This window comes from Raphanus sativus, unplaced genomic scaffold, assembly GCF_000801105.2.
Source record: "Raphanus sativus cultivar WK10039 unplaced genomic scaffold, ASM80110v3 Scaffold3009, whole genome shotgun sequence".
NCBI classification, from domain to species: Eukaryota; Viridiplantae; Streptophyta; class Magnoliopsida; order Brassicales; family Brassicaceae; genus Raphanus; species Raphanus sativus.
In genome coordinates, this window is record NW_026618316.1 from 1 (window position 1) to 12,744 (window position 12,744).

The window sequence follows — 12,744 nt, forward strand, 5'->3', positions numbered from 1 at the left end:
TTTTACCAAATTCCATTTCTATTTATTATTTATTTATTCAGTAATAAAATCCCTAATCTAACAGATAAGAAAAATAAAGAAGAAGAAATAAATACATGTGAAAGTTTGAAACAATTATTTGATGAAAACAGATATTGTATGCATAAATACATTCATAAATTTATTTTATTTTTAACTATCTTATTTTGTGATATATTACATTATCTTTTCATATGATAATATTTTAATATTTTACCAAATTCCATTTCTATTTATTATTTATTTATTCAGTAATGAAATCCCTAATCTAACAGATAAGAAAAATAAAAAAAAGAAACAAATACATTTGAAAGTTTGAAACAATTTATTTGATGAAAAAAAATATTGTATGCATAAATACATTCATAAATTTTGTAAATTTTTCTAATTTATGTAATATTTATATATTTTTGTATTTAATTTGTATTTTAAAAAATATGTTTTTTAAATTATTTTAACGGATCCTGATCCAAATCCGGATACTCGCGGATATATCCAAAACCCGCATATCCGGAAAACACGAACCCGGATCCGACAGATACGGATCCGGATCCGACATATACGGATCCGGATATGACAGATACGGATCCGGATCCGGGTACTTCAAATATCCCGGATATCCGGATCCGTCCCATGCTGCTTATTATTATTAAATTTTTTATTTTTTAACTAAACACATAATTATTACTAGAAACTTTCCAAGGCTACATAGAGTTTATTTTTATAAATTGTTAGTTGCTTGAAGATACTAAATTATTTATATTGGAATAGTTAATTTATATATATTGGAAACAATGAAAAATATAAATTATCATAATGAAGTTTAAATTATTATAATATAAAATGAAAAGCAATAATATAAAAACACACATGTTGCATCACTCAAAATATCACTGCAGTAGAAAAAAAAATCTGGTTTAAACTCGAATCATTTTAAATTTTGATTTCCTAACTTATTCATTCCCTCTTGCTTTCAGATTTGTATTACCTAATCAGTGGCTAATATTTTTTTTTAGTTTTAGCAATAAAACTAATCTTTCTAGAAGTATGCATGAAAAATATTTCAACTTCAAAAATGTTGGATCTGATAAATATTTTTGCAAATAAATTGATAAAAGGTAAACAATTAATTGCTTATTGTGTAGTTTCTGAAAATCTATAAAAATTGAGAAAAATAGAAATGCTTTTATGAGCTTTTTATGTCGTGAAGACCAGATATGTCTACTAAGTATTAATTTTATATAGAGAATTCGGTCAAAAAAACACTGAACATGGTAAGAATGGCCAAAAGAAACATGTACTCGAGGATAACCAAAAAAAGCCTGAATTTTTGTTGACTTTTATCAGTTTATTAAGAAACTCTGATTGACCGACCAGATTAAGACACCGTTAACTAACACGACGTCGTTTTGAGATGGAATGAAACGACGTCGTTTTACCTATTTTTATTATCAAAATATGTTGTTCACGTGGGTCGAACTTGAGAACTCATGGCCAAATGACAAGGTTTCTTACCACTAGACTACTGTCACTTTTAAGTATATCCATAACATGTTTTCTTTTATTGAGTATCAAACAAATCTCGAAAAATCTAAATTCTTTTTTAAAAAATTCCAAAAAATCTTAAAAATTCAAGAAAATTCTGAAAATTAAAATTCAAAATTGAAATTATAAATATTTTTAAAAAATCAAAACATTATTTTTTTCAATAAAAATTAATGTATCTAAGATCATTTGATTTTTTTATCTTAAATACATTAATCATACTTTTTTATAAATTAATATATTTGAGATAAAATAGAAAAATGATATTTATCACACTACAAATGTTTTTCATTTAATTATTATCATATTTTAGAAAAAAAAATTGTGATAATATCGTTTGTTTATTGTATCTTAATTATCATTTGTCTATTTTATCTTAAATACATTATTCATACTAAAATCTATAGTGTGATAATATCATTTTTATTTTATATTACATACGTTAATTTATTTAAAAATATGTATCAAGTTTTTTAATCATTAAATTTAATTCGTTGCATTTTTTGAATTATTTTAGATTTTTTTGAAATTTTTAATGTATTGATATTTTTTCTAAAACTTATTTGTAATTTCAATTTTAATTTTACTTTTCAGAATTTTATTGAATTTTAATTTTTTTTGGAATTTTTTAAAAAGAATTTAGATTTTTGAGATTTGTTTGATACTCAATAAAAGAAAATATATTATAGATATTCTTAAAAGTGACAGTAGTCTAGTGGTAAGAAACCTCGTCATTTGGCCATGATTTTTCAGGTTCGATCAACGCGAACAACATATTTTTGATAATAAAAATACGTAAAAGACGCCGTTTCATTCCATCTCAAAACAACGTCGTTTTACTTAACGATCTTTGCAAAAGTTGTTTAATCATTCTGTAACGGTGTGTTTAATTTGGCGAGTCATCGATAACTTACTGATTAAAGTTTAAAGTCAAATATAGTTCGGTGTTTTTTTGGCCAGCCAAAATGTTCGTATTTATTATGGCAATTCGTGCAAAGTTCATGATTTTTTTGGCCGAATTCCCATTTTATATATGTTATTCTCTGCTAAATATTATTTTTATAAGTTTTTTTCAGGAAAACTAGTAGATATATTAGTTTATAGTTATTTGAAATCTATGATACGTTTATGTAAAACATTAGCGTGTCATTTTACATCAATTAATAAAAAGAAACATTAGGTTGACAATTGTAAATTATATTTTTTAAGAAAATTAATTGTGTTTGTTGAGTTACTATTAATTTATAGTTATTTAAGATTTAAAATCTATAATAAAATGATACATTTATGTATAATATGAGTGTGTCATCTATAATAAATTTTGCAGATTTTTAAATGTTATAAATTTTTAACTATTTATTAGTATGAATAACTTGTGACTTAGAAATAATTCATGTTAATATCTTATGAAAAAAGCAAGATGCTAATATTTATTGACGGATTTCGTGGTGTTTTGCTAATAGAAGATAATGTGTTACTTTCTTAGAAACTTGAGTTTTGTTTTTCCTGTCTAGTCATTGGTGTTCTTCATAGTGCTCAAACAATCCTCCGTTGTTTCTTCTGCATATATTTACTAATTTAATATATATACATTAGTGAAAAGCAAAGTCAATAAAATACTGCAGAATATACATTAAGACACGTACAAAGAAGAAACTCTCAAATCTCCAAACACTAAGCCAAAACTCTAATATACTAAGAGCAGGACTTGGCTATACTTGTTTCTCCGCTGGTTGATTCAAGAGGTAGAAAAAGTCTACAATCATAGCAAAATGGTGATCACAAGCACATACACACATATACAGATGTTGGCTCATAAGCTGTTTAAGGAATACTACTGAAAGAAGCATAAACTTAGGCGTGGATTGTGAACAATAGTTGCGATAGTTCAAAAAAGTTTAGAATCTATAATCACAATAGTTTGATTGCAACAATTGTGAACATAAACTGAGTCTTTCATTGCAGAGATGTGTTGATGTGTTTACTTCTCTTTTTCTTCCACAAGTCCATGAATTTTAGCATACCTTTTGTACTCTCTGATATGTTTGATCATTGATCATCATCCACCTGCTGATACATTCCAACGTTAAAACTGTCAATTGAACAAAAAAAAAAGTATATATAAAAACAAAAGCAACATTTACTGCCCAATTCTTCTGAATACAATTTACTTTAGCCATGTTCGTTATCTCAGTTCCCAGAGTGTAAACACATTCTACGATATTTGGGTTGCTCAGGAACAGAACCTAGATACAACAAAGAAGAAAAAAGTCTTGATTTCAGTCCAGGTGGTCAAATATCAAACCACAAAAAGTCCCATTTAGCGATAATGTATATGGTACTATGCCTTTCAAAGGTTCTTGTAGTGGACCAAGCTGCACTGCCACTATCCTCAGGCTTGAGAATAATCGAGTAGCCACCTTGAGCAACTTGATCTCCTGCTGTCTTCTAAGTGACAGTTTTCCAGTTGGTGTTACCAACAGGTCCACCTAATTTAGTGACTCAATAGTTTCGAACACAAAACTTATGGATCAATCACCAGGCTTTTGAAATCATCAAGAAACCATAAAAATGCAATCTACCGACTTACACGAAACAATATTCTCAAAATCATACAGTTAGGAGATGTTTACCATCTTATGGTCTAAACTAAAAAATTTAGATCAATTACAATTAAAGAGAAAATATTAAGCTACGCAGAGCAGGCGGAGTAACAGAATGGATATATACATAAAATGATTCGAGTATACATCCATCATTCCCACAAGATCTGGCAACCAAAAACAAGACCAGAAACAGAGTTTCTAGCGATCCTTGTTGGGTAGATGAACAACTCAGCTAACAAAGATTTGTATTATACTCCACTAAAACAATACTTCTTTATCTGTTACATTCTTGTCTGTTTTGTTTTCTATATTTCCTCTTTTTGGAAAGAATCTAGCAACGCAATACAAAGTAATAAACAGTTGCCTGTTTGGTGAGAAAATCCGAGTTTAGCAAACCGATATCATTCTTTTGGAACAGAAGCTGATTAGTAATGCTCAAATTGATTATCTGGTCTTAATGATACAAAGCGCGTTTGATCAATACTCATAAGCTTGTTTGAAAGCTCATGTAAAAGCGATCAACTTTGAGATTATCCAATGCGTCGAAACAGCTAATTTCATTCACAATCGTCATAACAACTGATACATAATACCAAAGCATAGTCAGAAACATAGATAATAGAAACCCTAATAATCTAGAACATATGCTTAATTATTCTCCACATCTTCTTTTGGCTCCAACTTTCCCCCTGGGTTCTTTAAGAACTTATATTTGAGCGTAACGACACCAAGGGCCCATCCAAAGGTTACTCCTGCGACCAAACGGGATGCGTATCCAACCATACCAAGATATCCCATTTTTCTCTTGTCCTGCATATAGTAAATTTTGAACATAAGAAACTCTAAGATCTTGCAGATCTATAATAACAATCAGAAAGAAAGAAAGAGGCAGACTCACACGACAGACGACGGCGAGGCGTTAGGGTGCGGAAGAGTGACTCAAAAGAAAGAAAGAAAGAGACTCGAAGACGCGGCGTTAATAATTGCTAAGATTGATCCTGCATGCTTCTTATAAAGTTCAACGAAACCTTACAATACCACCACGGGCCCAGCCCAATTAACTTTACTACCACGGGTCCAGATCGCATCTTTGGGCTGTGCTTATCCTTTTTTTATAGGTTCTTGAATTTATAATTTCTTTGTCAGTAACTTATACTAAACTAGATATAAATCAGTGTGTTGCACGAATTTTATTTGGTATTTTAATTTTAAAACACATTAATTAAATATATATATATATATATATTATCACATTAGTTCTTGGATTTCTAGTATATATTGGTGACTTGTTTTATTAGTAATAATTTGTTTTTTTACATAAAATTTGATTAGTGTTCTATTTCAATAATTATGATGTTTTTATAGTATATTAGTTTTTATTTTATTTTTATTAGATATTTCATTTTTAATTATTTTCCAAAATACTATTAATTATAGTTAACTGAAACATATAGAACTGTGAATCTTTTGTGTTGTTTAAAACAAATTTAAAATAACACAAATCAAGATATATAACACCAATCAATATATATTATCAATAATCAGCTAAATCTATACTATTATAACACAAGACACTTTTTTGAGGTATCCTTCTGTTTTGAAATTATTTACAGATCTATACCACAAACATATTTTTAGGTTATGCTTTTTATTTAATTATAGTTTTCAGATTTTCCTTTTATTTAAAATTTAGAAAACAAAATCGCCTAGCCATCATAATCAATCGGATCTACACAGCTATTTGGGCCCTTCGTCAAAGCCAACTGTTTAAATAAGAGCAATATAATTATTTTACAAATATATTTCATTTTTCATTTTTGTAGTATACGTATCAAAAACAAATTCTCATGTACTCTTAATAATCTTCCATGAACACCACTGCTTCATCGTCCATTAGAATCTGCAAACTTTCACTTCAAAACAACATATTGATGTGCTATAATTGTTTCCATTACCATTCATCAGTTCCAATCATTTTTTTATTATTTTACAAACAATTGCATATCAAACCCAATATACAAGTTACAATATTTTACAGGTTACGATATGCAAGGCGGTGAAAGTTTTTGATTTTTATAAACCACTAAACTAAAAGCAAACAAAAAAATTATAATCAACTAAATTTCCGGAATTTCCATGCATACCAATATCGAATATTCTAAAACATAAATACCAAATCGTTTTCGAATCAATAACCATATACAACTAAATACTTAAATAAAAAAAACCATAACTCTACTCAAATAAACTAAAATCTAGGTAAGTTGTTAAATTAAGGAAACCGAATATAGTAGATCGTAAATAACTGAGCAATCTAAGTATCCTCATATATATTCAAAATATCATTAACAACCAATCATAAAATAAAAACAGCAGCATTTAATAACTTAAATCTATATAATTCAAACATGAAAATATAATTCACCATAAATTGAATAAACTTGATCCCCAAGATATATGATTCACTAAACAGACGGCTAATTTTAAGAAAATATATACAATTTGAATGCCCTAAACCATCAAACTATTCTTTTCTTATATATACAGCATTTTGACCTCAGAGCAACACACATATTTCAATACATTTCTCAATCTGTTTCTTATAGAATACGGCAGAGGGAAAGCAACAGTACAATCAGCAGTATTCAAGGTGGAATAGATTCATAATAGCATATCAGACTACAACACAAACAAATAGTTCAGGCCTTACTGATATTCCACATTTTCAAACGGGAACCAATTATACATAAGGTTCTGAAGGTAGAGTTTCATGTGTTTTTTTAAATCATATCGAAAATCTATTTGTTTGTATATGTTTTTAATATATCCATTCTCATCTGTCGTTTCTCTCTAAAATTTCAGAGAAAATCACACCAGTGAGACGACGTTTAAGCAAACTAAGTCATGTTCAATTACCCAGCTTAGGAAGATACCTCACACACACGATAATGATATGTCTCCTAACTCAATATTTTAGACACTGCCACCAAACAATCAGTTTATACCTTTGAAATCTATATTCGGCTGGGTACTGAAGGATATCACTAACTCACATCAGAGTGGTGTTTTTGGCTCACAAGTGGTTCAATTTCCTTATATATTTTCTCCAAGATTTGGCGCACTTTCGCAAACTCTGTACCTTGCTTCAACGAGTATGGGATACTGCAAAGGTAAGTGAAAAGACAGCCATATCAACATACGATAATACTTTGTAACAATATGTTTTGTGCTAATTTGATACTTTCATCACAGAAAAAAACGGAAACAAAAGCCATTGGATCAAAAATGTCAGTTGTAAGTTTCTATGAAGTTTATGTGATTATGTTTTGTTTTATGTTAATGTATAACATACAGCTAATGGACTTCTAAAGTTTGTAGCCAAAAAAATATCAGAAACTTCGAACCCCATTATCTATATCATCATCTCGCAACCAACAATTCAGCAGTAATGAAAGAAAGACCAGTTTAACATTGCAGAACACTATGATTCCACCAAAATCCAGATTTAATATTACTGTTATTGAGCCAAAAAGGTTGTTTGGAACTGATGATATTAATCCGGGTGAAGGTATTTTTTTCCTATAACTGGATTTATGACCTAATGAAGACAAACCTTTGGATTTTTTATGACTACATGTGATTCTTTTTGATGTACTTTTGTTCTATTTCACCTTCTGGTTTATTCTGTCATGTAAAGAAAAAAGACAGTAAGAGCAAAAACAAAAAATTTTCGAAACTAGATCTTTAATCAAGACAAAAACTTACCAATCTTGTCTTTCTTTCTCCGAATGGAAAAAAAAAGATGATTTGTCTAAGTTTTCCAGATTCACCGCTTTGGATAGATCTCTCAGAATCTGTCAGTTCTTTTTTTTCTTAGGACATTATTTCTGATTTTTTTTGTCTGGATAACACTAATCTTTTTAGATTTCAGGCCACAACTTTTTTTAATTATTTAATATAGACCTTGAAGATTTACGGACCAACAAGGCAATAATATTATTTGAAGCCCACTTTATATTACACAATCGAAATTCAACAAAACCCCAATGAAGTATATGTATTTTATAAATTTGAAAATCCAGTCAACAGCCCAAACACAATAATAAAAATAATCTATGAAGCAATAATTGTTAATATTTCTATAATCATTCAATTTATAATTTACAACATACAATTTATCATCTTAGTTATGAGACCAAATATATTTAAATAAACATACCAAATTAAGAGGGGGTTATTGGTTTAGAATTTTTAAGGAATTATAAAATTTTAAGAATCCATGGTTATTGGTTTATGGATTTTAAAAATCTTTCCAAAATCCATTGTTATTGGTTTAAAGACTTTTAAATTCCATTCAAATCTTCTGTTATTCAAAAAGTTTAGTTTTTATTGATTTTGATATTCTATTAAATTCTATGGTTATTGGGAGTTGAATTTTTTATATATTTACTCATAAGCTAGATTTTGAAAATACCATCTATCATATTAAAAGTGAAGTACAAATGGGTATTAACCCTCACTTCTTCACAGTATTTACAGCAGAATGCCACTCCTTATTATTAAAGAGATTTGATTAGTTATCAATCCATATTTTCGTAAAGTTCACTGTACAAAACAGCCCATTCCATTTTTTCTTTGAACTTTTAATGGGCCACGTTTTTTTTAAATTTCAATTTTTAGATTCTCAATTTTAAAATTGATCTAACCATCTTTAACCAGCTGTAATCCATAACCATTAAATTGGACTCTTACAAATATTTCACATGACAATCTATAACTATAAAATTGGACTATTAAAAATATTTCAAATGACCACAAACTTATAACAACTGTTGAATTATATTGTAACAAATGTTTTCTAAAGATATAATACTATACCGGACTTTGTTTATTGAATAATATACCCGTATGAAAAAACAGTTGGTTTGTGAATTGACAATAGAGATTAGAAATCATTTGGTTACCTTATTTATTAAATAAATTAATTATCACCTATCAATTAAGATTACGAAGATATTTTCTTACGAAGATGATAACTAAATTTCCAAACTTAAAATCTAGATTTTCGCCTATCAATTCAAACTAAATTTCCAAAACTGTTAACAAATCAACTACATATTTTTTAAATCTTTAAATATCTTATATACTTACCATAAAAATCTCCTATATTTAAGGTCTCACATTTATAATATATATGAAAATACTTCCCAATCACGGTAATATAGGTTTGATTGCGTATAATCTACTCTAAATATCGATACAATTAAACATGTCTAATTAAAGAAATCAATATTGTTACCATAAAAATCTTTACAAAATCTTATAATATTTACTATATTCCTTACCTAGCGGACTTTCTCATCAAGTTTTATAATAATTAGTTTAGATTTTATTCTCTTTGGTAGATCACCTATGTATCTATATATAACCTTCGTTATATGTTGAAAAACAACACTCGAGTTGCAAGCTAAAAAATACAAAACATGTCTAACAACGCAAGTCTCACCCCCCATCAAAGACTTGAAACCATTTAAGACTAAGTGGCGATGTCAAGTAAAATTGCTACATTCGTGGATGCAAAACACTGGTTTTGGTGGTGAGACTTCAAATGGTTATGACCGATGACAGTGTAAGTTTCATAATGCAATTAATCATTACTTTATTGTTGAATGATATGCATTGCTTACATTATTTTGTGCTTATTTTGTAGGGTGAAAAGATAAGTGCTACGTGCAAAAGGAATAACGTTTTGAGCGTCCAGCGAAAGCTACCACTAGCAAAATGGCCCGCCAAACTAGGAACATCGAAACCTAGACTCTTCTTTCAATGATCGAATTTTTTTTCCATCGTATAACAGTTTTTTTTTCCTACGTAAATTGGTTACTAAATTTATTTGGGCTTTAGTGAATTTTTTAGTGTCATTTGGGCTACAAAATTAAGGGGGTGTATTTAACTAAGAGTTTGAGTGATTTGTATTAAAATTACAAATCCACTGTTATTCAAACGTGGATTTTAAAAAACACTTTAAAATCCAGTGTTATTGAACTTGACATTTTATAAAACACTCTGAAATCCACTTTTATTGAACAAAACTTAAGTTAGAGATTTTAGAGTGCTTTAAATGTTTCTAGAGTGTTTGAGGTGATTTCTTTAGTTATAAAAATAAAAATACAAATCTCACGGTTTTAGATGAGATTTCAAAGTGTTTTAACAAAAATCACACCAAATCCTCTAATTCTTCTACAATCATCTAAAAACTCATTAAAAATCAAATCACTTCAAATTTCAGATTCAATACACCCCCCTAAGTGTTTACAGATTAATAGTTTCACAAACATTTCCAAAGCCCATTTATAAATAACATAAATGGATGTCAATATATAAATGTTTTATCTATATTATTAAAAATTAAAATATTATAAAAGCCTATAGATTCGTATTTTATAATATACATAAAGTATGTCGAACTATATTTATTTATAACTAAATATTTATAATAATTTAATATGAACATATGCATTTATAAATATGTTTACAAAATTATCCATGCACAACATACAGTATCAAATATTTTTTTTATTGAATATAAAATTAACTAAAAACCGTTGACAAACTATATGATTAACAAACATATATTCAACAATTTAGATATAAGTAACAAATTTATATCATCATTTAAACATTTAACATCACCATATAATAGCAGAGTAGTATCTAATATCTCAAATACATAACCTATAAAAAATACCTGTTAAATTTTAAATCGAAATGAACACCCGCGCGGGCGCGCGGGTCATGGTCTAGTGTCTACTTATAAGATTTCTGAAATCTGTGTACTAATAAAAACATTTCCTTACAGTATGATATTTTTTTCTTGTTTGACATGTGATTTTCAGAAGATTTCTTTGTAGATTAGTTTCATATTTGGTGTGTTCTAACATAATCTTTCGTTTGTAAGAGTGATGTCTCAAAAAAAATGTCAATGAAAACAAGACTATTAAAAATCTGCCATGTAGTATGAAGATAAAAAATGACTATTTTCATAACAAATCAAATAACAAACCATAATACAAAGAATCAATACCATAAAATGCATTTGTCTATGTGAACACACCAAACGATAATCTAATAGTGTCTCATCGAGATTTATTGTTGAAAATTTTCTACAATATTCCTGTATATTACCTTAGAAGGATTTTTTTTTAAAACTACATTGTGCAAATTTTAAATAATCAATAACAATCTATAGAAATTAATACAAATTATTTGATAGAAATTTAGAAAACATTTGTGAAATCTCATAAACTTTTAAAAATCTGTCAATTTCTAAAATCACTAAACTCTTTCCAAATTCTATTTCCAATAACCCCCCCTAAGAGAAATTGATACAAAATTAAAAAACTGAAGAATCAAAGGGATAGAAGTTATTATATTTAGTTTTTAAAATTATGTTTTAAACCGGGTAGGTTTAGCGGGGTTTTAAGGGTTTTTAAATTTTGGTTTTTCACAAAACTTAAACCAAATTTATTTTGGATCACCAGGTTTATCGGTTCAACCGTATGTCCTGGTCAAAATTCAAAAAACTACCTATAACTTAAAAATATATAATCTCACATGATTCGTAAGTTATACTTAAAAATATGAATATGATATATACTATATATTTTTTGCATATTTTAATTTTTGAAAGCAATACAAAAATTTAAAACATATACATGATTATCTATTTTAGAGTTGTAGTTAAAATTTTAAAATATATACTATTAAACCAATGGGAACTGTTTTCACTTGCTCAAAACATAAACTAAAATCTCAAATATGTAACTCGAAATAGTATTACGCATCCTAGTATGTGTTTTGCTATAATTTACAACCAAAGTATACATGGTTTAATATTTAAATTTAACAGGAAACAACTCCCGCGCTTTCAAATCGCGGGTCAGTATCTAGTATCAATTGAAGAAGATACCAAGTGGATGGATCAGAATATTGATCAAGTATGTGGCTTCCTCACTGACAATCAGATCAATCGTTGGGAGCATATAGCTCAAAATATCTCACTCCGGCAAATCAAGTCTTGTACAAACTTGTGTGCTCGAACTGGATCCCTACCATGAACTATACAACGATGAATCATGAGCGTCTTAGGCTCATCTACATGATTTATCATCATCGGGGGTTTGACTTTTTGGAAAGATAATCTACAATCAGATTATGTCTATGGCTGAGAAAACTAACAACAAAAAAGTCGCATGGAATCATATTCTCTACCTTAATTCAGCAAGTCTTTGTTATTCTTGCTTGAAAGGATATAATATGAGGATAGTATCCACGGTTGATCACTCCAACTTTTAACGTGGGAGTTCATTGCGAAAAATCACTCATCAAATAATAGTATATGTATATATGTGTGTGTGTTCATTATTGTGTTGTAATTTTAAAAAGAAATATTTACATATTACAAATATCTTTATACAATTTTTTTTTGTTTTTAAATATTTAATTATAAATTGTTTATATGTTTTCTAACTTTTATAATTGAAAAAAGAATTAAGGTGACAACAAAATTTATAAG

At 28.1% G+C, this 12,744-nt stretch overlaps 1 long non-coding RNA gene across 4 annotated transcripts; it reads right to left on the bottom strand.

Moving 5' to 3' along the window:
• Window positions 1–4,699: 4,699 nt before the first annotated feature.
• Window positions 4,700–8,094, bottom strand: LOC130506225 (uncharacterized). 4 transcript variants are annotated; one of them, XR_008941933.1, is made up of 5 exons: window positions 7,935–8,094; window positions 7,783–7,853; window positions 7,175–7,331; window positions 5,068–5,290; window positions 4,700–4,979 (listed from the first exon to the last, which is right to left on the bottom strand). It is a non-coding gene; the product is annotated as an uncharacterized LOC130506225 (long non-coding RNA). The 4 variants fall into 4 exon arrangements; XR_008941935.1 differs by lacking the exons at window positions 4,700–4,979; window positions 5,068–5,290 and adding an exon at window positions 5,923–6,069; XR_008941934.1 differs by lacking the exons at window positions 4,700–4,979; window positions 5,068–5,290 and adding an exon at window positions 5,923–6,082.
• Between the last annotated feature and the right edge of the window lie 4,650 nt (window positions 8,095–12,744).